The following is a 23,559-nucleotide window of genomic DNA, read 5'->3' as shown; positions in this document are numbered from 1 at the left end:
TCTCGCGCAAAGCGTTTTTGACTCTTAATAAGCCCTAATTGTCTGAATGAAGTTTCCCCCTCCCGCGCGAAGCGCGGAAGTTTTGACGTTTCATTAATATTAGAGAAAGAAGACGATTCGTTTTACCGTTTTCGACATTTAATCCTTGTCTGAATTCAGTTTCCCCCTTCCCGCGCGAAGCGCGGAAGCTTTGACGTTCCCTTAAACTATTAGAGAAAGCAGACGATTCGTTGTACCGTTCGCGACACTTTATCTGAATTCAGTTCCCCCCCTCTCGCGCGAAGCGCGGAAGCTTTGGCGTTTCCTTATTATTAGAGAAAGCAAACGATTCGTTGTACTGTTTTCGACTCTTAATAAGCCCTAATTGTTTGAACCTAGTTTCCCCCTTTTGCGCGAAGCGCGGAAGCTTTGACGTTTCTTTAAAATATTAGAGGAAGCAGAAGATTCGTTGTACTGTTTTCGACTCAATAATCCTTATCTGAATTCAGTTTTTCCCCTTTCCGCGCGAATCGCGGAAGCTTAGACGTTTCCTTAAATTATTAGAGAAAGAAAACGATTCGTTGTACCATTCCCGACTCGTCTAAATAAGTTTTCCCCTCCCGCGCAAAGCGCGGTATTTTTGGCGTTTCATCAAAATGAGAAAGGAAGACGATTCATCGTACCGTTGTTGACTCTTAATCGTTGTTTGAATTTAGTTTCCCCGAAAAAAAATTAACCTCTGATTTCTTTAGCAGATATTATAGGAAAGTGAAACTTCGAGAAAATACAAATATTGTAGTTGTAGTCACTCTCGAAGTCGTCACAGAGAATAAAAAGTCACAGTTCGTAGGGGAAAAAAATTTGTCGGCCGACGGACAATATACATCTCACCGACTTTAAACTTGTGCATTGATATAGTACACGAGAATCGAGCAAGAATACCGACACAGCTGACCCGACACAGCAACATATTTACCCGTGTCTTTCTTGCTCCCTCGACGAGACGACTCCACCCAACAACCCCCTCTCTCTTTCACTCCCACTCCTCCTCTCTCAGGCTTTTACCTCCCCTCTCTTCTCTCCTCTCTTACATCCCCCGTTTCTTTTGTTTCCCCTTTTTTTTTTCTTCTTTTTTTCCTTTTCTTTCTTTTCTTCCTTTTCCTTTCTTTCCTCTCCTCCCTCTTGTTCTTTTTTCTCTTTCATCCTTCTCTTTTCTTTCATTTCTTTTCCTTTCTTTCCTTTCCTTTCCTTTCTTTCTTTTCTTTTCCTTTTCTTTTTTTCTTTTCTTTCCCTTTCCCTCTCTTTTTTTCCCTCCCCCTTTTCTCTTCTTTTCCCGACGGCAGTGCAATTTTACCGACAATATCCTGACAGGTGGGGGGGGGGGGTGTCGCACCCCCACACCCCCCTTTTGGCGACGCCCCTGTGTGCATGATTTTGGTAAAGAAAGATTTCCAATAGCATGTTTAAAAAAATGTAATGAGAAACAAATTGTAATGAGTCTGAGAGGCACAAAAGTTATGAAGAATTTTAAAGACCATCGAATTCCAAGTCTGATGTTTTTCATAGTTATTCCTTTTAATATCAGTCAGTTCTAATCCGAAAGCTTATTATTCATAACTTATTTGTGATGAACTTGCTTGAACGCATATTTTTGTGTTCATTACCTCATGAGAAATTTTAACATTGTTCCCGAATTCCGCTTTTAAAATAAAAAAAATACAAACTTCCCAAGAATGATATAGATTTACATTGAAACCAAATTTGGCTGCAATTTTTGTTGCCACTTTTTAAATTAGAACCAATTTTCTATCTCCATATTTACAATATTTAAGCCTAAATTTGAGCCGACGCGCACCTAACAGCTTTCGGATTTGAACTTATTGATACCGGTACCGTACTACTGAGGATTAACCAGTGAGTTGAAACTAAAACCATGATCAACAATAGTCTGATTTTTCCCCCGAAATGTAAACATTTTATTTAGCGAAGTTGTTACTTCGGACAAAATGCTAGAAAAATCACATTTTATTCCAGTTTCTAGAAAAAATGGACAATTAAAAAGCATTTCCAAGAGAAATAATTATTGCTAGAAGCATCCCTTCCAACAACAGGACATGTGCAATTCCTATTTTGGCACACTTTCGTTTGGCCCTAGCAGAGCCATCTATACACAGAGTTTGACCAACTGGTTTCACTTGGTCACAATATTATTTTGTTTTATGCTTGCCAAAAAATAAAAGCAGTGACCGACTCGAACCGGGTTGACAAAACTCTCCTAATCAATGGCTCTGGACTATGAGGCGCCCTCTTGTGAGCTAAACCTCGCGTTGTAATTGTGTGGCTAGCTGTGTAGTCTGCTAAAGTCGAGTTCAGTCGCGGTTTCAAATTCCAAATTTGCTTGTGTTGTGCTCCTGCGTTCCTCCAAAAAGAGACACTTTATACTACTCCATCTGAACAAATTGTGCCTGTGACAGAAGAAAAGGAAAACTTTGACAGATGAGAAAGTGCAGACAATCGGTGAGTTAAATTTCTTTAAACTGAGCTTCTCCCATGGATTATTTTGACGTTTGAATGGATTTGGATGGTGCTTGGAATTGGATATGGATATCGCAAGGGTTGGGATGGTCGATGGGGTGCGCTCAGCGGTCGTGAGGCCAGCGTCATCGAGAGATCGAGATGCGGGACGCGCGCGGTAGGTATCCAGCACATATTGCGCGCCGTTCTTCTTCTCCAGGTTTAAAATTGACATTAAATTCTCACACATTCTTTTGAAGGTTTTTTTTTCAGTCATAGAGGTTCATAACTGGAAAGATTAATACAAATTCAAACCGAATATGCTAATCAAGGTGTAATTGACTAGCTCAAAGCTCATGTTCTAGATCCATTCAAGTTCTTTGGAAGTTTGGATATGTTCAGCTGCGAGCTGCTGAGCTGATTCACCGAATTTCTGGCTCTGTCAAACGACAAAAAAGATATATGTTGAAAAAACCTCCAAGCAGACAGATTTTGTTATATGTACATAGTTATAGACCCAATAAAATATATTTCTGAATCATTCCTTACTCATGTTTTATTATTATGACAGAGAGAATCGTGTAAAGTTTTCCAAAATCCCTTGGATAGGAGGTTAAATGGATGCCCTGTGACTGTTTGTAGGAGACAGACTTCCTTACACCACTGTACTTCTTGTTAATCATAGTAGGGAGGGTGGGGGACCCTGTGTACCCTGCATATCCTAATCATTAGGGAGTTTTAGATTTGCATATAAAGTGGACTGCTACGTGTGACGTCCTTAATAAGGTAATGTGACCTCCTTTTACCAGTGCCTTAAAAGGACGACAACGTCACACGTACGTCCACTATGTCGACGTGCAAATCTAAAAGTCCCTATTTATACAGGGGGAAAGACCCAAGCCTTAGGGTTATTGTAAAAGATCCCTTTCCCCCTCCCATTAATTATGACCATAAATCAGAATTATATTGATAATAAGTTAATAATCTAATTATTGAAAATACTACAATAATAATAACAATAATGATAATGATAATAATAATAATTATAATAATGATAATGATAATGATGATACTGATGATGATGATGATGATGATAATAATGATAATATATAATTATGATAATGATGACAAGATCAAAAACAATGTTATCGATCACCACAGGAATACCCCCCCCCCCCCCCTCCAGTAATTGCTAATTCAACATTTAATGTGAATTTGCTCTTATTAGCACTGGAGTTAAGCCATTGATAAACACAAATGTTTCGTTATAGAACACTGAAACTTAACATTCTAAAGCATACAAATAAAGTGATATTAACAGGCAGTCGATCGCCAGTCCCCCAAATAAGTTTGTTCAATTATATTAAAAAGCAGAACAAAAGGTAGATTTAAAAAATAGTATGAGGCCCGGCCCTCTCACTCAGTGTTATTTAGGGTACGCGTATGCTCGTTCTCTTCCTTTGAAAGCACCCCCTGTCTCAGGACTGCCAACATTTCTGAACCCCCCCCCTTTCGTGGGCTTTTCCTGCCTTAGAGACCCCCCCCCCCCCCTAAATCCGGAACACTGCTCGATGTACCCCTTATTTATGATATTCAAGATATTCTACAACCCCCTTTTAAAATTTCTCAGGAGAGAGAGAAAAAAACACCTTTTTTTACAATTCTCGGGCCGGACTTTTGGGAACACGAATGCAGTCACTCCAATCACGGAGTGGGGGGGGGGGGGGGGCGTGGTTTGAGGCAACTTAGACCAAGAATAATAGAGTTGGGATTTGTTACTTTTGGGGTTCACTGCTGATGTGAATAATGCCATCTACATTTGAATGGCAATAATTTATATTTTTCTCATTTAGACCAAGATTTGCCTACATAGCAATATGCAAATACATTAAAAAAATATCTTGATGTAATGTTTTCCTTGCTGCCATGTGAGTAATCAATCTCATTAGCGTAGCATAACCCCACCAATCAGATCACTAGTTTTCAACAAAAGTGTCTCTGTAGGTTTTCACTTCAGACCTGGGTTTTCATTTGAAAGCATCTGTCATGTGCGTCCAACCATCACAAACAATAATCCATAAAGAGACAAAAGAAAGGCTTTACGAGCGCTTTCAGCGACATTGAACTGTTCAACTACTTCACCCTGGGTGTATTGATTCTAGGGAGGTGGCACGTGTGCCTCAAACTTTCTGGGAGGGCCGGCTCTGCCAGCTGCTGCTTAAAATTTGGGGACGAAGGTAGGAAAGATTGGGGCAGAGGGGCAGCTAAATACCCCCCTTTGAATCTTATAATGTATATCTGTACCGGTACACTTAATTCTGCTATGACATGTTCTTTGTTATTCCTAAACTTATGGAAGAAGAATCCAGTTAGAATGACAGATGAATCAATATATGCTTTAGTGAGAAACTTCAAAGACAGTTCACGGAACACAATTTTCTCCAATTTTTGTTTAAAAAAAAATCAAGTTCCTTCTTTATTTCAGGTTGGAAAAAAAGAATATAATAACATGATACAACAGAGCCCCACACCAGCTCTTCAGAATATTTTTTTTTGGGGGGGGGGGGAGGTGGGAGGGGGGGGGGGAGGAAGAGAGGAGTCAGGACTCAGGAGTTAGAATTGTGGGGCCCTCATGTACTGTGCTCCTTTTAATATTGAGCCCTGGATATATGTGTTTGGTGCTAGCAATTCCTAGAATAAGTACATACAGATTATATGATTGTCATCTTTTTTATGCAAAGAAAATGGTTGTGTCTTAGTTTTGGAGGAAAGTCAATCAATTCAATATTGAAATTGTCTTTAGCTTCAAAATAAACTTTAGCTTCAAAAATTCATTATATTTATCATAATCATGAAAACTGACATAAAAATACTGCATATACTAGGAGTCAAAGAAAATCTCCTGATAATAATGGTTATAATAGAGATAAAAGTGAAATACTTTGGCCACATTAAAAGACATCAGAGTCCCTTGAAAGATTTGTTGGAAGGAAAAGTGGAAGGTAGTACCAGACCAATAGGGAAACTGAGAACTAGTGACCCGGAGGGGAACATTAAGACAGTGGAATGACATTGCAAGAGTGAACTAGGATGGCAGAGAACAGAGATGTGCGGTAGATTGCTGCCATCAACCTCTGAGATGGGAGAAGATACCTTTATAGATAGATAGATAGATCAAATCATGTTTACAAGTGACCAATACACCCCCTGTTTCCCAGTTCTCGTTACTATGCCATTTCTCACATCTGTATGACGTAAATTTCTTGTATTGCCACGCCGACCGTTCTCTTCTTTGTGTGAATATTCCCAGGTTAGGGGTGTTAACAAATCATTGAACAGAATATGATGCGCAAGGATTAGGCTGATATAATATGGCAAGTTATATTTTTAAAATCTGTAATTATATTAAAAATCCCTGCAAGCTGAAAGCAATTTTCAGGATGCCAATTTTCAGGCATTAGCCTAAATTCAGGCCCTGGCAAGTTATTTTCATACCATAGTTTAGGCTTTTTTGTGTACAAAATAGCTTATTCTAGGTGGTTTTCAGGCCCTCTGATCAATTCCAACTGGCATCCCTGAATTTTGAGCTCAAATCAATTTCCTCACAAAAGATTCCCTGATTTTGGGAACTTTTAAAAAGCTATGGAAAAGTGATAATCTAAAGATTCTTGTGTTTGTGAAAATCTAAAGATTCTTGTGTTTAATAATAAAAATGTTAATTATAAAAGCGCTTACGACGAAGTCTCTAAGCACTAAAGGAAAGCTTCCCTGGCTTATTTCAAGAATGATCAATTAAATAATCTTTATCATTGCGTCATTGTATTTTTTTATATTGAAAAAATTGCAGCTATTTAGCATTGCTGTTGAACCAATGAAGAGGAATTTGTAGAAGAGTAAGATGATACAAAAATCATTCAACCAGGAAAAGGGTGTGTGGAAATGGAGGGGGGGGGGGGGTGTTTTTAAACCAGAATAATCATTGAAACCGTGCTGCATGAATCAATTAAATTCATACGTTATGTTTCTCTAAATTGGTGACTTCAGCTGGCATGTACAATTACTAAAATCCATTTAGCAAGGCTTTGGAGAATTTAAAGGAGGATAAGGATAAGGAAATGAGATGCAATTAAAAGTTGATCACATGCCTAGCAAAACACGTACCCAATCAAGCTACAAAAAGGTTTTGCCATGATGGCTAGATGCAGCTTCAATCTTCAATCCACTGAATTTGTTTTTGTGTGATGAAAATTCTCTGTGTTCACTTTCTTTTCTATCCTGTTCCTTGTAAAATATTGCAATGGGATTGTGATGCTTTGATATTAAAATTTGATCACATGCCTGGCAAAACACATACTGAATCAAGGTACACAACTTATTTTTAGTTGATGGTTAAATGCAGCTTCTTTCCACTAAATTGTGTGTATGATATAAATTCTCTGTATCTTTATAAGTCACATTCCTGGTGAAAATACTGCAATGAATTGGTCATTGGTGATAGATTTTTTAATTTGACAGATACATGTTCGTGATGTACATTGTGCAATTGGTTTTAATACCTAAATACGACAAATTTTATACTGAGAGAGAACACAGAAATAATATTATGTGAAATTATACAAATGGACTTTTAATTGATATGAAGTTGTAGTGGTAGCCATATACAAAGTGCAATGGTAGTGAGGATTTATGATATATGTATGATATGGTATTAGGATTCTTGCGGGGTATTAGGATTCTTGCAGGTTATACCTCAGAGTTTACATTTTAAAATTTCCATTTACCATGTTAAATGCGCAACTGATAACTGTGTTTTAATACAAGCACATAAACTATAACCCAAAATGGGCAACAAGAAGGCTTACATATTTAATTTTATTTGCATTGTACGGACTCTCTTTATGTTCATTTGAATTGTAAATATACCAGCAGAAAATAGAAATGACTATGAGACAAAGTATTTGCATTGAAATAATTGCAGTCATGTACTGTAACAATATTTGTGTATTCTGAAGTTAAACTGTTTCAAGTCTTCAAAATAAACCCAGACATTTTCTGTTGCTTTTTGCCCAGCTGCTGTCCTACCTGAAATCCTCAAATATAGCACTAAAGATAACTTGACGTGTACATGTATATTATAGTATTTGAATGCATTCATGTCATGTACATTTTGTAAAGATATATCAGTTCACTGGGAAAAGACATTCATGCATTGTAAATTAATTGATTAACACAACTGGCATTTCATCTATATGAGTTAACGCCCTTCCGTCAAGTAAGAGACAAAACTTGCAAGTGCCATACGTACTGCAAGTGCAGACATTTATAATGCACATGTAGAATTGATCATTACGAGAAGTGCATGTGTGTAGGATGCACAGTAATGAGATACAGTGCAGAGAGTTTGGCTTTTAGTGTCACTTTGTGAACCCCAATTAGCTATTCTGGTGTGGGAATTATTAATTGGCGGCCATTTTGAATCGTCATATGGCCTTGACAGTGCAATCAATACAAAACCCTGCTTTCTGTCTCTGTATATATATAGCCATTACCAACAGAACTAGGGTGGGTTAGGAATATGATTATATGCTGCATTTTGACTTCAAAAACACCCCATTTCTCTGTTTGTGTTGTTGTATGATACATGCAAGAGATTGCAATGTAAATTTTCAGCTTTCTATTCCTCATTTTTAACCTCCCCTTCTCATTTTATTGGATGCAAAGAAGATTCACTTCTCAGTAAAATTATTGTGGAAAGCAATTTAAAGTTTTAGTGTCTTCACTAGACTTGGACATATCTTAGATCAGTTACACTTGATTTGCCATTCATAAATGATAATAGTTATTTCACACTTTAACTCATTTTCAGTAAAACATGTACCACCGCTCCTCACAGTGCTTACCATTTCTGAGAATATTTTATGTTACATTTATATGTATTTATAAATCACATCATGAATGCTCTTTTGGCTCTCATAGATGGTGTTTTATAACCCCATCTTCTTAAGATGTGGACTTGTTGAATGTAACTCATTTGGGATTTCATGTTGCCAAAATTGTCTTTCCGAAACCTTTTACAGAGGGGATACATGTAGAAGTAGAATAAATTTCTTTCTTCTGTAGACTTGCTCTCTCTCACTATCTCTCTCTCTCTCTCTCTCTCTCTCTCTCTCTCTCATCCTCCTTCACTCTACCCCCACCTCTCTCTTTCTCTCTCTCTCTCTCTACTTCTCAATCACTCCTTGCCTATTCTCTCTCTTATTTCTTTCTATCTATGTCTTCCCTCTTTCTCCTATTCTTTTCTATCTCCTGTTTCTTTCTATCTCCTCTTTCTCTTATCTCTATCCTCTCTCTTTCTTCCCTCTTTATATCTTCTCTCTTTAACTCTTTCACTCTCATATTGTTCAACAATTCATACAGCAAGATGATTAATAAACAATTAACAACAATTGTATGTCAAGTTGTGGAATGCATTTAACTTCTGCATCCAACTTAAAAGGAAATAACCTCAAACAAATTATTATTTTCTCTTTGTGGTTTATCTTTTCATCTTCATCTTGCCTGCATAATCATGGTCTATGAGTCAGAGTACAAATGAATCTAAAACTGATGCCATCAAACTCATTATGTTTGCTTGCACTCTCTTTCTCTTTCTCTCTCTTTCTCTTTCTCTCTCTCTCTCTCTCTAGAACTGCATATTAATGCAAACTGTTTCTATGGCAACACTATTTGTCCAGTGGTGTTCTGTATACCAGGCTGTCAACCTAGGCGCCTGTCCTGTTTACACTTAAACTTGTAATTATGCAGATTCGTCTCATGCCACATCGAAATGAAGTGAAATATGTAATTCAATGAAATGCGCCTTGGTTTTAATAACAACTGGTTTCAGTTTACAGCTAATGCCACGGTCACAAATGTTCGTACGAACGATTCGTTCGTACGAATCTCCCTGTTCCTACGATATTCAGAGTTCGTAGAGATTCGCAGATGGGGCATAGTTTCTTACGTCCTTCTTACGGAGTTCGTACGAACGCCGTTTAATTCGCAAGAACAACTCAAGACCTTCTTGAGAAACGAAGATTTTCGGTTATACAATGGCCCCAGAGTTCGTAAGTTTTTCGTAAGAACGCCTTGTGTTCTTCTTACGTCAGACTTACGCCAATCTTACGAGTTTTTGTTTTCGCAAGGTGGTCGTACGTTTAACTCACGGCATTCACAAGTCATTCGTAAGAAGATCTTACGATTTTTTTTCCTATTTGGTCGGGTTGCAAAAAAAGCGCTGCCGTATACTGTCGAAAATTCTATGACTGTTGAAAGTTTGATATTGCACGATGACAATATTGCCAAGAAGACTACAACTGCAACTGCAACTCCATAAAGTGTTTCTTGAACTTGCTGTTAGCATATCTGTTACTTCCTTTATTTTAAAAGCAGTCATGTTAACCGAAGAAGTCAACAAGTTTTTGCTCTGTGGTGGCATCAAAGTCATAGGACTACTTCTCCTTTCTTAGTTTCGCCGTTACCTCATCTTCATCGCCGTCAAACTGCCGTCTTGATGGTTCTCCCTCCTCCTCGTCGTCGTCATCTTCCACCGCCTCCTCCTGGTCGCTTCCGATTTGGCCATCATTTCTTGATATCAGGCGCGCCGAATGCAGTTTGGGATTGGGGTGGCAAAAATTCCAGGGGGCTCACCTTCCAGGGGCAGTGGCGTAATGAGCAAAATCGTTTGGATGAGGGGGGGGGGGCAGAAGGAAAATTTAGATCACCACCACTCCTAGGCCTACATGTTACATGCAGGCCCCACGGAACATTTTTCAAAGTGGAGTATTAACGATCAGGTTAGAGTGTAGCGAGCGTAGCGTAAATTGGCGTGAGGTCCGGAGGCTTTGCACCGGCGGGGTCAAGGGACTATAAACCCCCGGAAGCTCATGGTTTTTAGGCATTATATTGCGGTCAGATAAGCATATTTAGATACCTTATTTGTGTCACTGGCAGGTCACTAATTGTCGGGGTTCCAGGGAGCAGAGCCCCTGGAAGCTCAAAGGTTTTCGGCATCTAGTTACGGTCAGATGAGCATATTTTGATATCTCATTTGTGACATTGCTAGGCCACACATTTTGTTCTCTCTATTTCTTTCCTTTTCTCTTTTTTAAAAAAGTGAGGGGGGGGGGGGGCTCGAGCCCCGAGCCCCGCCGTTCTGCAGGCCCTGACATGAAGGCTTCTAAATAAGCATATTTTTATTCCCAGTTGTTAATTTGGGAATTAGTAATTTTCAAACAAACGCATAAAAAGATATGATTTACAAAAAAATTGAGAAAAAATACCGGAAAATCATGTCATTTCAGCAACGTTTGTAAATCGCTGGTATCGAATTAGAAATATCCCCGCCCATTAGTACACTACTGTTCAGGGGCTCATGTCTTCTCACCACTATAATAACAAATAAAAAAACACTTTCCCATCCTCTTACAATATTTCATATGCGCAAATCGCATATATATTATTATAAAAACCTCTAATGATAAAATGTATGAGCAAGCGGAATGTATACGAAATTCAATCCCTATCAACTTTCCTTTTCTTTGAATGGAATATAATTTATATGTGATTCAATTCAGGTTTTGTTCTTATTTGTGTTCTTTTTGGGTAAAAAATACAAACCATCTTTACTCCTTTACTGCTTTTTTTTTATAGGGGGTGGGAGGGGGCAAATGCCCCCCTGCCCCTCCCCCCCCCCCACTTCCGACGCCTCTGCTTGATACTGTTGTTGCTGCTCTCCTCGTCTTTCTCCTTCCTCATCTCTTTCCTTACGTTTGTTTCCCTTCCCTCTCTTCCCTCTAACAGATTTCCCCTTTGGTCCCATATTTCTTCGACAGGAGATGCACCTTCGACGAATACTAAGAACAGAGTGAGGCTTTATAACCGTTAAAACTCAAAATTTGCATAAATTGTGTACGTACACCTTACGAGCACCTTACAAACGTCTTACGAACGCCAGGAGTCATTCGTACGAAGACCATAAGAATCTCCGCTCGTAAGGCGTTCTTACGAACGCCGTAAGAGCCCTCTATGAACAACTTGAGGCGTTCTTACGGTCATCGTAATAATTTGAAGCTTCTAGAATTGTCCCTCGACCCTACGAAATGTACGTAGATCTTGCGTGGTTCTTACGATGTAAATACGGCGTTCGTACGGCCGCCTTACGAAGAGAGGGTTTCGTACGATGTTAAAAAAAATCTTGGACAAGACCATCGACCAATCTGCGTTCTTACGAACGGTCTACGAACGGTTTACGAGCGCTTGTTTCGTACGGCCTTCTTAAGAAGATCTTACGAAATGGTCTGAAAATCGTTCGTACGGCGTTCGTAGCAGCCCGTAAGGGTATTTGTGACCAAGGCATAAGCACAAAGAAAATGTGAACTATATATATAGAGAGGCACAAATGGTAATCTTTATTTCTTCAGAAGATATTTATTCAACAAACTTTACTCTGGTTTTCATAAAGATTTTAATGTATAGAATAACAAATGTATTCAATGCACCTAGAGATGATAGTCATTCATCAGGAATTTGTAATCAAAACCAAAACAAAGACAAATATTGAACTTGTGACTATGTGTACAGTACCCTCAATTAACTGAAGTATAGAACTTGAACTCCATCAATATTCCTCACTTCATCTGCTTCAGGTTCAAATTCTGATTTAAAACTGCAAACAAATGCGAAAAATCATCTGACAAATAACTAATAAGATGAAGAAGAAAGATTGGGATAAAGATTTGGTTAAATTGTACCTGATAAGGGATAATATAGAATTATCATGTCATGCTATAGTCGCACGTTTAGATATTACATTTATTTGGGGAAAGAGAAAAATTAATTTAATCAATTTACTCATGATTGTAGTATATTCATAACCTCATTCTTGTATCCCAAATGTTTATATAACTTTTTTAATGAATAAAACATTTTAGTATTGCCTTCATTCTGTATCATTAATTAATTGTTGTCAAATTGGATTGCATGCCCATGAAGCATTTTAAATTACCTCATGTCATGCAGTCACACAAAAACCTCATTACATTGTAAATCCAATATACTGGCTGTGTAGGAGTAAGTCAGCAATCTCTCATCGCATTTAGGATGGAGCACAGCGTATTAATGGATTGCCATTTAAAAAATGCATGACTACATTGTACATGTAGCTCCCCCTCCTCCCTGCTGTACCCCTTGTCAGGGAATCATATTTACGCTGTTATCAGAAGTTCTGCATCTATATACATGTAGATTATGAATTCGTAGAGGGTGAAGTACTTTTAAGTGGTTCTCATCATCAGACGGATGACTTCATCGGCAAAATAATCCGGTCTAATTCTTTTCTGATCAGTTATGTCTGTTCATGTAAATATTCAACAAGTTCCTCTCTCTGACTGTCTCCACTGCTGTATATGGAGATGGGGACAGAGCAGACTCTGTGTGATGTTATTAGAATCATTATCGGGTTCCATGAGGTATATTTGAGTTGATTATAACACATGACTTGCATCAGTTTTCCGAGTAATTGTAGAATTTGATTGTTATTTATTCGCCAATGGCAGCACGGTCTCCTGAAATTGCTCTTTCCATTGCCCAGGCACGTAGGGAGAGATCAACCAAAGCCCGTTGATCGACATTTCTGCATCAAAGACAGGATGTGAAATTTCATGAAATTAAGCCTGTGCAGTAGCCAGATGAATACAGTCCATCTTCCATCTAGAATCATTTGAGTTGATCTTGCATTTATTGATTATAATAATGAATAATATTATGAATTGATTAAGCACAGACACGGTGGAAATATATTCTATTGCACTGCTAGAGCTCCTGACGTGCTTAATATGTACACCATCATTCCCAATAATGTATGTCACATTATGCAACAAATAGCTCAATATGCACCTGTTTATTATTTATCTACTTGTCTCTTTATTCAAAATATAGGGTATATGTTCAATAAAGAATACTGTTAATACTCTGCACCAAGCTTGCACTTGTGTATATATATATATGGTAACTGGAATTAACAACTCAATTAGTGTTCATAAAGGTTAGCATTGTAACAAGTACTTGCAAGTCAAGCTTATTTACACTGATTTTAAAGAACACATTTTGAACAAACTTTAAATACAATTTACAAGGTTTACAAACAACTATTATATTAGAATCAGTCATGTTTTTTTTTATCAAAAACTGTCAAGTGAGTCTATTTGAGAAACAAATGTTAGGGGGATATTGAACTGAATATGCATTAGTTATCTTAAGAGTATCTGTGTTCAATAGCTATTTCACACTCGATCAAAATAAATGAGGTACGGTCCATCAAGTAAAGTATAGTGTTATCAGTCAGTTTGATAGAACTGTCCTCCAAATGGGAGTGCATTAAATACCAATCCGTCTCCTTATTTTATACTCCCACACGTCATTGTCATTAGTACTATAGAAATCCTATCTACCAGCTGACTGTAGGGCCAATATCACACTACGGCTTACCATTTAATTTCCGAGCCTCTTTGTGTTGAATTTTACCGTCGTCCTTTTCAAAGTCATTACGGGCAGTTCGTGGGGAGGAATTATTCGTGTGTGGTTATAAAACAAACGCAGGGTACTTTTCTAGTCTAACCTAACAGCAAGCCAACTGCAGACAACTGATTGAAGGTATTTTATATTTAGTTACATCTTTAAAGCTAAAGACCAGTTATGGTCATGCGATTGCATAGTGAAAGAAACGTGAAATCGATCAGAAAAGGTTGATCATCTAGCATAGATGTACTGCAAGGTTCTGGAATCATCAAAATGATAAGAAATTTGGCCAAGTCTTCATAAAGTTAGAAGCACTGTACACAGAAAGATGTATATGGGACTACACACACGTGCGCGACACGTGTATTTCATATCTCACAACAGGCGAGAGATACACTAATTTACCAAATATATCAATTAGTAGGCGGTTTCCCATCAAAATTTTTATCATCATGTAATATTCAAAACATATTCTTTCACATGATTGGTAATAAGAGCTTCCATTTCATTTTTTGAAATTGGGGCGTTTCCAATACTGGTCTTTACCTTTAATGGATGAGATCAAGATTATTGTAATTTGAATATTTTCTGTAATAAAATGTGTTTACCAGTGATGTTTAATATCAACGGTGGGATTTAATATTTGTAGGGATGGCTTACTCTGTATGGGACATATGTATGCTTACAAACAAAATGCACATACAGTATGTCAGTTTACATTAATTGCTGTGCGTGTATGCAAACCAGAACAGTTGGTAGTTTTCACATTTTATCACTATATCTTGTTGAATGATGCATCTGGCAAAATTCAGGATTTTATGTCATAACTATCTTCAACTTCAGGAATACTTCCTTTTTAAATAACAATATCAAATGACCTTTCTCTGCAATTTTCAGTCTTGTTCTTTTATTATGTACCTCAAACTGACAGATCTATGGGTTAAATAATATTTCTTGTTTTAATTAATAGCATTAACTGGTTTACATGTATTTTTGTATATTAATATGCTTTTAAAAGGAAGCAACATATTTTTAGTAAAAAAAAATACCCCAAACAAAACAGTGTCTGATGCTGTAGACTAGTCTGTCCAATCCATGCTATGGCTTCTCCCTTTGTCGAAGGGAAGGGTTTCCATAGCAACGCAAGCTTAGGGCAGATGTCCATCTCTATCTTACGGTCAGTGAATATTCAGCTTCCTTTAAAGACCGTCTCCTGTGGTCATGGCAGTATGGTGGATATCTAATTTGTTTGGTCAATAATTTATGGTTTTGAAATGCTGATTGGGACGTACATCAAACATTTTATGTCAACAGTGTTCAAAAGGCATTGTTACAAGTTTGTCTCTGCTTCATTGTGGTATAGTCATCCTGGGTGTATATACATGTATATTCACTTTGCAGCTGAATTTTTTCTTCTTCATATTTTAGTATTCATATACTGTATATTTGGCCTTTATTGCTTTGCAAAAACAAAATGCCATAGTACTTTCAGACAATGTATTGTTTACTGTATTTTGTAAAATATTCTAATCTGAATATTTCTACATCAATACATGCCCAAATGATTATTCTGATAAATAATTTAAGCAAGGTTATATGGTTAGGGTTGAAATATCTTCATAATAAATTCCATAATGATCCCAATCATCTGTTTGTAGATATTACCAGTACCTGGCAATATGAAATTTTAGGCATCTTAAAAGAATGAAATGCTCAATGTGTACAATGTGTAAAATTTAGAATATTTGTTAACAATCCTTTGGAATGAAAGTGATATCATGTAATAAAATAATATTTAAAAGTATGATCGTATGCACTTTTACAGATATAATATATCTACCAGTCCAATTAAAACATGTTGGATTTTATTACATACCGGGCTGATTTTTTTCCTAAATTTTGTCAAGGATATGCCGTTGTGTGGATCAATGCGTTTGCTTTTATCCACATATTGCTTCTCATATGAGAAATTTGAATTCTCATATGAGTTGTATACAAGCAGGGCTCCGCTTAGCAAATATTTGATGTTAGAAATCGAAAACGGAAAGTGCTCAGCGAGTGCTGTAAAATGTCATAGGGGAGCATGGGTCTTTGTGCGGCTCAAACAGATATACATTAAACCCCTGGTATATGATTTGATATACATGTACAGTAGATAAATTGGGGCATAGAGGTTAATTATGAACAGATATTGGGAAAGGATTTTGATATTTGTACATGAATATATGTAATATTCCCACAGGGTTAATGCATACCCTTAATATATTTCTTCATTTTTCATGAATAATAAAAGTGTCTGCAGCACACCTTGGGGCAAAATTATTTCATTTTTTGTTATCAAATCCTTGTTGCCAATGTTTACCAGGTTGCAGTTACTCATAGATAACATTTATTAACGCATGCCACATACTACATATTGTGTTATGACGTAATATTAACCATTGGTAAGCCTGTATTTGTGTAGATCTAGAGCACATACAATTCCATATCACAATGATGAATACATGAATATACCCTTGGCTGCTGTTTTTAATTAAAAAAACACAAAATGTCTCCATGTCTGGAGGACATCTTACTCATCAAATTACCCTAAGATATTGATTTCATCTGAGGTCATCATCCTTTCTTTACACCTTCAGACCTAATTCCCTTTTCATCTCGCTTGGATATTAAGTAGGGGCATTCACACAAGGGGACATTATTCGTGCAAAATTCATGGCAGTTAATGCTAATTAGTGTATTATTGTATAGCAGAAGGGGGGTGTAGTCTGTCGTTAGATCTTCTAATGACAGACTACACTAGTTGAACTAGTTTCAGGGAGATTATAGCTTACACCACATGTTTAGTTTGAGCTTTTAAATCATGAACGTTCCTCGAGCTCACAAAATTACTGATGTCCGGTACGTACATATCAGCGCATACTCACGATACTAATTCCCACCCAGTTATGTGATTTTCTTTCGGTATGATTTCATAGATAATAGACCCTTGTTCTTTGTCAAGGTTCCGATTGAAGCATGCACTGCTCATACATGTATCTCACGTGGGGGGTGTTTCACAAAGTCCAAGATCGACTTAAGTTGGACTTGAACTATGGCAGGCCATTCATGCCACTGATTGCTCTCACCGTTGGTCTCTCAAGAGACATCACAAAACTACAGAATTCACATTTTTTATACTTTATTATTAAAGGAAAAAACACTATTTAAAGATCATAATCTCTAAGTTTTTTTTCATCTGGTTCAAGACTTTTTAAGGGCATAAATCGCCTGCCATAGTTGAAGTCCTACTTAAGTTAACCTGTGTCTTTGTGAAACACTCCCCTGGTGAGAAGAATTTATACATCTTTCAGAAAAGATGATCCATTACTTATCTAATAAATGTGCAGTGGTTGTATTGCTGTATGAGAAGTTTAGCTCAGCTGAATGGGGAGGGCCTGTATTCATGGCCTAAGGGACTGTGAGCCCTTCTCAGTTCTCACGATCATCAATTGTGCGCCCTTCAATCCATCACAAAAGCACCGACCCATTCTGAGGGTTTATCATCGATTTCTATCAAAAGGAATAAAAATCAAAGTTGGTGCGGCAGGCCTTAATTGTAGCCAAAGGGGACTTTCAATCTGAGCTCAAGAAATTAAATGTTTAGGGAAACTTTCTGGCACTTCTTGCAACAAAAGAAGAAGGAACTATGTTTGCTCAAACCTGATCACTAGAGTCTATGGAAAAGGAGACATTTTCATTGAGGTATAAAATATTTCAAAGAGCATGAATAATATTAGGAGCTGAATTTCTTTTGAAAGACATTTAGATGGACATATTGTACATCATTATTTATGAAATATATTCCTGATACCCAGAACCTTTATCCTGAAATGGCATGCTTCTATTAGTATTGCATAGAAGCAATGGGGGGAAGTACCGATACTACGACAGTTGTAACAATTTATGCCAATGTAATTAGTCTGGTAATTGAATGATTGCATCCAGTTTATGCAATCTAGTGACATTATTTTTTTAATAGCTATCAAATTAGTTAGTGGTAATTCAAGGCTACACAAAATACAAGAGCACTGTACTAGTGAGCTGTGAGGCTATATTTTCATATTTAAACATTTTTTCCCTATGTTTAGTTGTAATCCTATGTTCCATTCGTACAGAGTACAACATCTGCAGTAGGATCAAATTTCACAATAATGTTTTATTCCTGTGTCTTCAAAAGAGGAACATAAATTTGTGTTTCAAACCATATCATTTAGGCCAGACAAAAGACATGGGGTGAACTTTCTGACATCAATTGCTAGGCTTGTTTAGAAGTGTATACCAAACATTGCACCTCAACTGTACTGCCGCGGAACTACATGCATTATGGATTGTAACAATAGGATGTTTGTATGTACACAATGACTGAGTGTGGCTGTATATAATTGCCAGCTGAATGGGTTTTGTATTTACATGCTAACGCTTTCTTTGCTCAATTAAACCCCAAACCACTAACGAGAAACTTCATTCCTCATACCAGATTTTTCATTGAGGAGGATGTTCATGTGTATTTTATCTCGTCATTTCCTTTACTCTTTTTTATAGCAACATTAAACAAAAAGGTAAATCTGTAAAAAATAAATTAAAACAAAATAACAATCAACAATTTAAATTGCACAGTGTTTTCATAGAAATGAAGAATATTTGAAAAGAAAATATTTTGCCTTGTTTTACCAGATACTGTATGTTGGCATTGATATTGTATGAAGTGAATTACCCTTGGCATTTAAACCGACTGGACATTTTGGACTCTGGTAATTCACCATTAACAATTGAACTGCACAAAGTAGGTATACCATTTTAAAATTTGTCTCCCCATTAAATGAAAATTGGGCAACATATTATGTTTCTAACACATTCTATTTCATATACATTTGTATTCTCCACCGAATACGATCGTAAAAGTTTCTATTTTAGACTTTGATTATGTTATATTTTTGAAAGGCTTCCTGTGTTTTGGGTAAATGACACACCCCCTAAAGAATTCAGAGAAGAGATGAAAAAAGCTTTGTCCATTTGTACATTTATACAACACTTTAGCCTCATTTTTATATTTGCTCAAAGAGACAGAATATTCCCCTGTTACCTTTTCGAGTATGATGGTTAAGCACTTCTGTAATCTGTAATGGAATTATTCACCAGTAACTAAGTTACAGGGGTTTCGTTTAAAAGAGATAACCTAATTCTTCTATCACCCTAGCTTCAAATGGTGTGAAAGTCAATCTCAGAGATCTAAATCTATATCTAGCAGTGCATGTTTCCTTCCACCCAGAGATGAGTTCATATGCATCATCTACAAGTATGATGATGCTCTCTCTTCCTATAATTTACAGGAGCACCTGGCAAGCCTTTGTCAATAAACTATGTTGAATATTGAACTTTGAATGTGCATGTACGAAATAGATTCTATTTCATACTTATATTTTAAGAATGTTAGATAGCATGAAGTTTTGTACGTTTATAGTTGCTAAACTTTTCTTTTAAGTGGATTTTGAAAAATATTCAAGTATTTCAAATTGTATTTCAAATGTATTTCAAATTTCAAAAAATGCTTTGGGATTGCAAGCAACTTCGTTGTAGATTCATTATATTGGATAGAATTATATTAGCTATTATTAAAGTTGTTATTCTTATGTTCAAGTCATATGAATGTTTCCAAAATATCTGCCTCCTGACTAGACTTTTCTCTTTCTTCCTTTTGTTTTTCAGTCTCACGTTGTAACGGTTTTTGATCTATTACTTCTTTAGGATTGATCTGCTCATTGCCTTCAAAAAAGACACAGACACAAATTTATCTTGATTTTGGTTAAAAAAATAACCACTCCTCTTTTAAAAGTATTTTGACTTGAAAGAAGTCACAAATAGGGGTTTCATTTTAATACTAAGAAGTATTCTATGATAATTACTTCAAAGATGCAGAGACCAATACCATATTGTCATTCTCAAATTAAATTTATGAGCAAACGCCTACCATTGCTTGCCAATCAATTTTTAATTTGTAGTTTTATCCCTTTCAATTTTAGATTAGTAGGAAGTAGTTCCACACCATTGAGCAGCACAACAATGTCATTGTGAAAATCTAATTGGATGCTTGATAAAAATGACTCGTTAATTTGAAAGGATGTGAATTATCGTCCAAAGTATGTGCTGTGTGGGCTGGATGTTTAATGTATTACCCACCAAGCAGTGTGAAAGATGTTTTAATGAAATCATTATGCGTAGGATGGAATCGGCATGTTAAATTTATGGGATCGTTCATGTTATACTGAAGAAAGACTACCGGTAATTATCATTTTCATATGATGTTGCAAAAAGGCATAAGAATTTGTCCCCTTTTCAGAAAGTATATAACATCAAATTTTAAGCCTTTTATGATATAATCATTGATTTTTGGAAGAGAAAAATTGCATGTGTTTTAAACGAAAAACAAGTTGCAACTTATAAATTTCCTTTTCCACTGGATATTTATCACTTTGAAATGCCAAATTTGCAACTTTATTCTGGTGAGTTGTTTATCAGAAGTACTAAATTTCCAATTTCCAGATTACATATTAGCTGTATAATAGAGAGAATGATGCAAGTGTTTCCATGGAAACAAGTGTGCCTCGTGTCATTAATTCACATGCGATTATATTCTCGCCCCCATATGATCCAAGAGATTTTGTCGAGATCTACAAGGTTTCCACTCTTATGACTTTTAATATCCAGTATAGTCATCCTAAAGCTTCATATACACTGTGCATACAGTATATACATGTAAATGTAACATACAATAATATCGGGTTCTATACACCAGTAGGTGTACTGTATGTCTACTCAGTCATTTCCAGAAGTGGAATTAAGACAAAAATCTAAGTAACACCAAACTAAATTTTGCTGTAAGATTATTAGAAGCATTAGAGATATAAATAAATTTTCCCATTGTTAAAATGTGTTTTGAATTTGTCCGGCATTAATTTCCCATATTCTTTCAGTGCTGTATATAGCCCTACCCAGAAATTAACATACGGTAATTACCGCCCACTTTATATTGATTTAAAGTGTAGGCATTTTTAGTTTCTGTAAAAGGTGAGAAAATTCTTGTTAACAATAGACATGGAAATTAACACAGGATTGAATGCATACATATGTGTCATGTCGCATTGCAATGGGCGTGGTTTTGTTGTACCTGACTACCTGTGTACAGAAATGTAAATTATCTGTTTTCTGTATTGCCCTATTCTTATGCTTGTTGATCTTTTACATGTTGTATAGCAAAATAATTATAGTAAGAATATTTGGAATGAACAGGGGAGTATGTCAAGTTTTAGTCTGTCCAGTCAGTAATATTGTACATTGTATCATTATGAAACATTAATATATGAACAGATAAAATCAAATCACACAACTGTGTTAAATCATTCAAAACTTAGATGTCTAATATGAATAATTTATTTTTACCTCTTTTCATGAAATGATTAAAACAATATGATGTATTCTTGATAAAATGTATATGTTCTCAGAACTGCATTGATCTATAAAGCTTGATCAGTCAAATTGTGGGATTATACAAACTTTATCTATCTAATATATCATATTGTCACAATCATTTCAAGGAAAGAAGAAAGAAAAGTTTAATTCACACTTTAACTCTATCTATCCAAGGGGGGGGGGGGTGGAGGACTTTAAAAGCCCCCCTCCCCCTCCCCCCCCCCCAGGCTATGCAGTTTCAAAAATGCCCAGGCTAGATAGGGTTAAGGGTCATGGTGTGTTGTAGCTATATTACTTCATTATTGTAATTGTGTTTCAGGCACAATAGCATTAAAGATATTAGTCATAGATTTAAAGAATTCAACATTTGGGTGTATTCCCTTCTACGGCTCGCAAACAAGGAAACTGTGCAGCAAACCGTCATAATTCCATCGAAATACGCCCCACCCATTGTGAGCTATAGACCTCCCACACTGGTATCGATTATCAAGATTCTATTGATACTTTGAAAACAGATGTTGAATATGACCGTTGATGTATTTTCATATTTTGCTACCGCCTAATCCTTGCCCCTGTAGATATAGCCTTCTGAAAAATTATCAAGTTAAATGCCAGAAAGGCGTTAACTAATACACTTGAATACTGGTTTAATGCCCTTCTGGCTCTCATCAGCAGAGTTGGTGTTTTTTAAATCACTTTGCAGTAATTTCTTGTAAATGCTTTTTGGCTCCAAACATACAAATTGTCATCTCAGGAAGGATATCAATAGATCTGCAGTTCTATGCATGCATATAGGCCTGTATATTCAAAGTGTTGGGAAAGCTGGAGTTAAATGCTGCCTGTCCATATTACTCTTTAATGAAGTACATTTTATGGGTCTAGGAGATACAGAATTGATTAATCCACATTGAGATATTTGTGAATATTAGTATACTATAGATCATCTCAATAATGTATAGTACACAATACATACAGTCTATGAATTATTCATACCCCTTGTAAATTTGATATTTTTTGGTGTTTTTTTTTCATAACTCAAGAATGAGAGGTTGACTGGTTTTATAGGGCCTTTGTTGAATACTTTTAGATGTAAGCTTATAATTCACATTATTAAGAAACATAAATCAGGACAAATCAATCCATGCATAGCTATGTGATGAATTGTTAAAGTCTGAACCGCAGGGGGGGGGGGGGGTCTAATGCCTCCCCAACAGTGTTATAGTCCTGTGAACAAAAACAAAAAGGAACAAAACTTGTAAGCCCTAGGGAGTGACCTTGGCTTTTGAACAAGGCACATCAATTACCTCTTTGTCTGATCCTTTTGGAAGCTATTTTCTTTTATTTCTTTGTTTTTTATCTTAACTACTGATATACAGAAATCTTTTATATGTTTTTTAACTGCTACCAATTGTTCAGTGCAAATTGCTGTTGTGTTTGCATTAGACCAATCAATGCATCTATCTTCCCCAATAGTTTTGTCAAGTTGATTGATTGTGGGAAAAAGAGAAAATTTTGAAAGAATACTGCATGAGTGCATGATACCGGTAGCATGGCTTTAAAGGGGGCTCTGGATTTTCCCTTTTAGAGTCTGTGAGCATGAGCCCTACGGTATGTCAAAATTATGACATTTCTGGGTCAGAATCTTTATTTTAGGTGCCCATGTGTCCTGCATGCCTGTTAGTGTCTAGCCCTGCTTTTAGAGTTAATTTTGATAGTGGTATAGAATTCAATCAAATTCAAGGTTATACTTTATTAAAAGAGAAGGATATACAATCTAATTGAAAGACTCAATATAATTGGATATATCAGGGGAGGAGAATGATGCAGTGCAATCATTCTTGCATTCGCCGGAATATATCGACCAGAATTTTAAATCATTCTATCTTGCTAGGCTAGATCAAGAGTGAACAACAGAAGAGTGATGTTGGTCGGCATGGTAACAACGATGTAATAAAAAAGTGCACTTGCTTTTATTTTGCAAAAGTGTATAAATTACATTTG

The 23,559-nt window shown here is 36.4% G+C and overlaps 1 protein-coding gene across 1 annotated transcript in view; it reads left to right on the top strand.

Moving 5' to 3' along the window:
- Nucleotides 1-2,038: 2,038 nt before the first annotated feature.
- Nucleotides 2,039-23,559, top strand: part of LOC115921760 — a 38,075-nt gene continuing 16,554 nt past the window's right edge. The window contains exon 1 of the mRNA XM_030979849.1: nt 2,039-2,496. The gene's annotated coding sequence lies outside the window, so the exon portion shown is untranslated. The remainder of the gene's footprint in view (nt 2,497-23,559) is intronic.

Source organism: Strongylocentrotus purpuratus, unplaced genomic scaffold, assembly GCF_000002235.5.
Source record: "Strongylocentrotus purpuratus isolate Spur 01 unplaced genomic scaffold, Spur_5.0 spur5_scaffold_10, whole genome shotgun sequence".
NCBI classification, from domain to species: Eukaryota; Metazoa; Echinodermata; class Echinoidea; order Camarodonta; family Strongylocentrotidae; genus Strongylocentrotus; species Strongylocentrotus purpuratus.
Note: the sequence above shows the minus strand (reverse complement) of the source record. Positions and strands in the feature narration are given on the sequence as shown.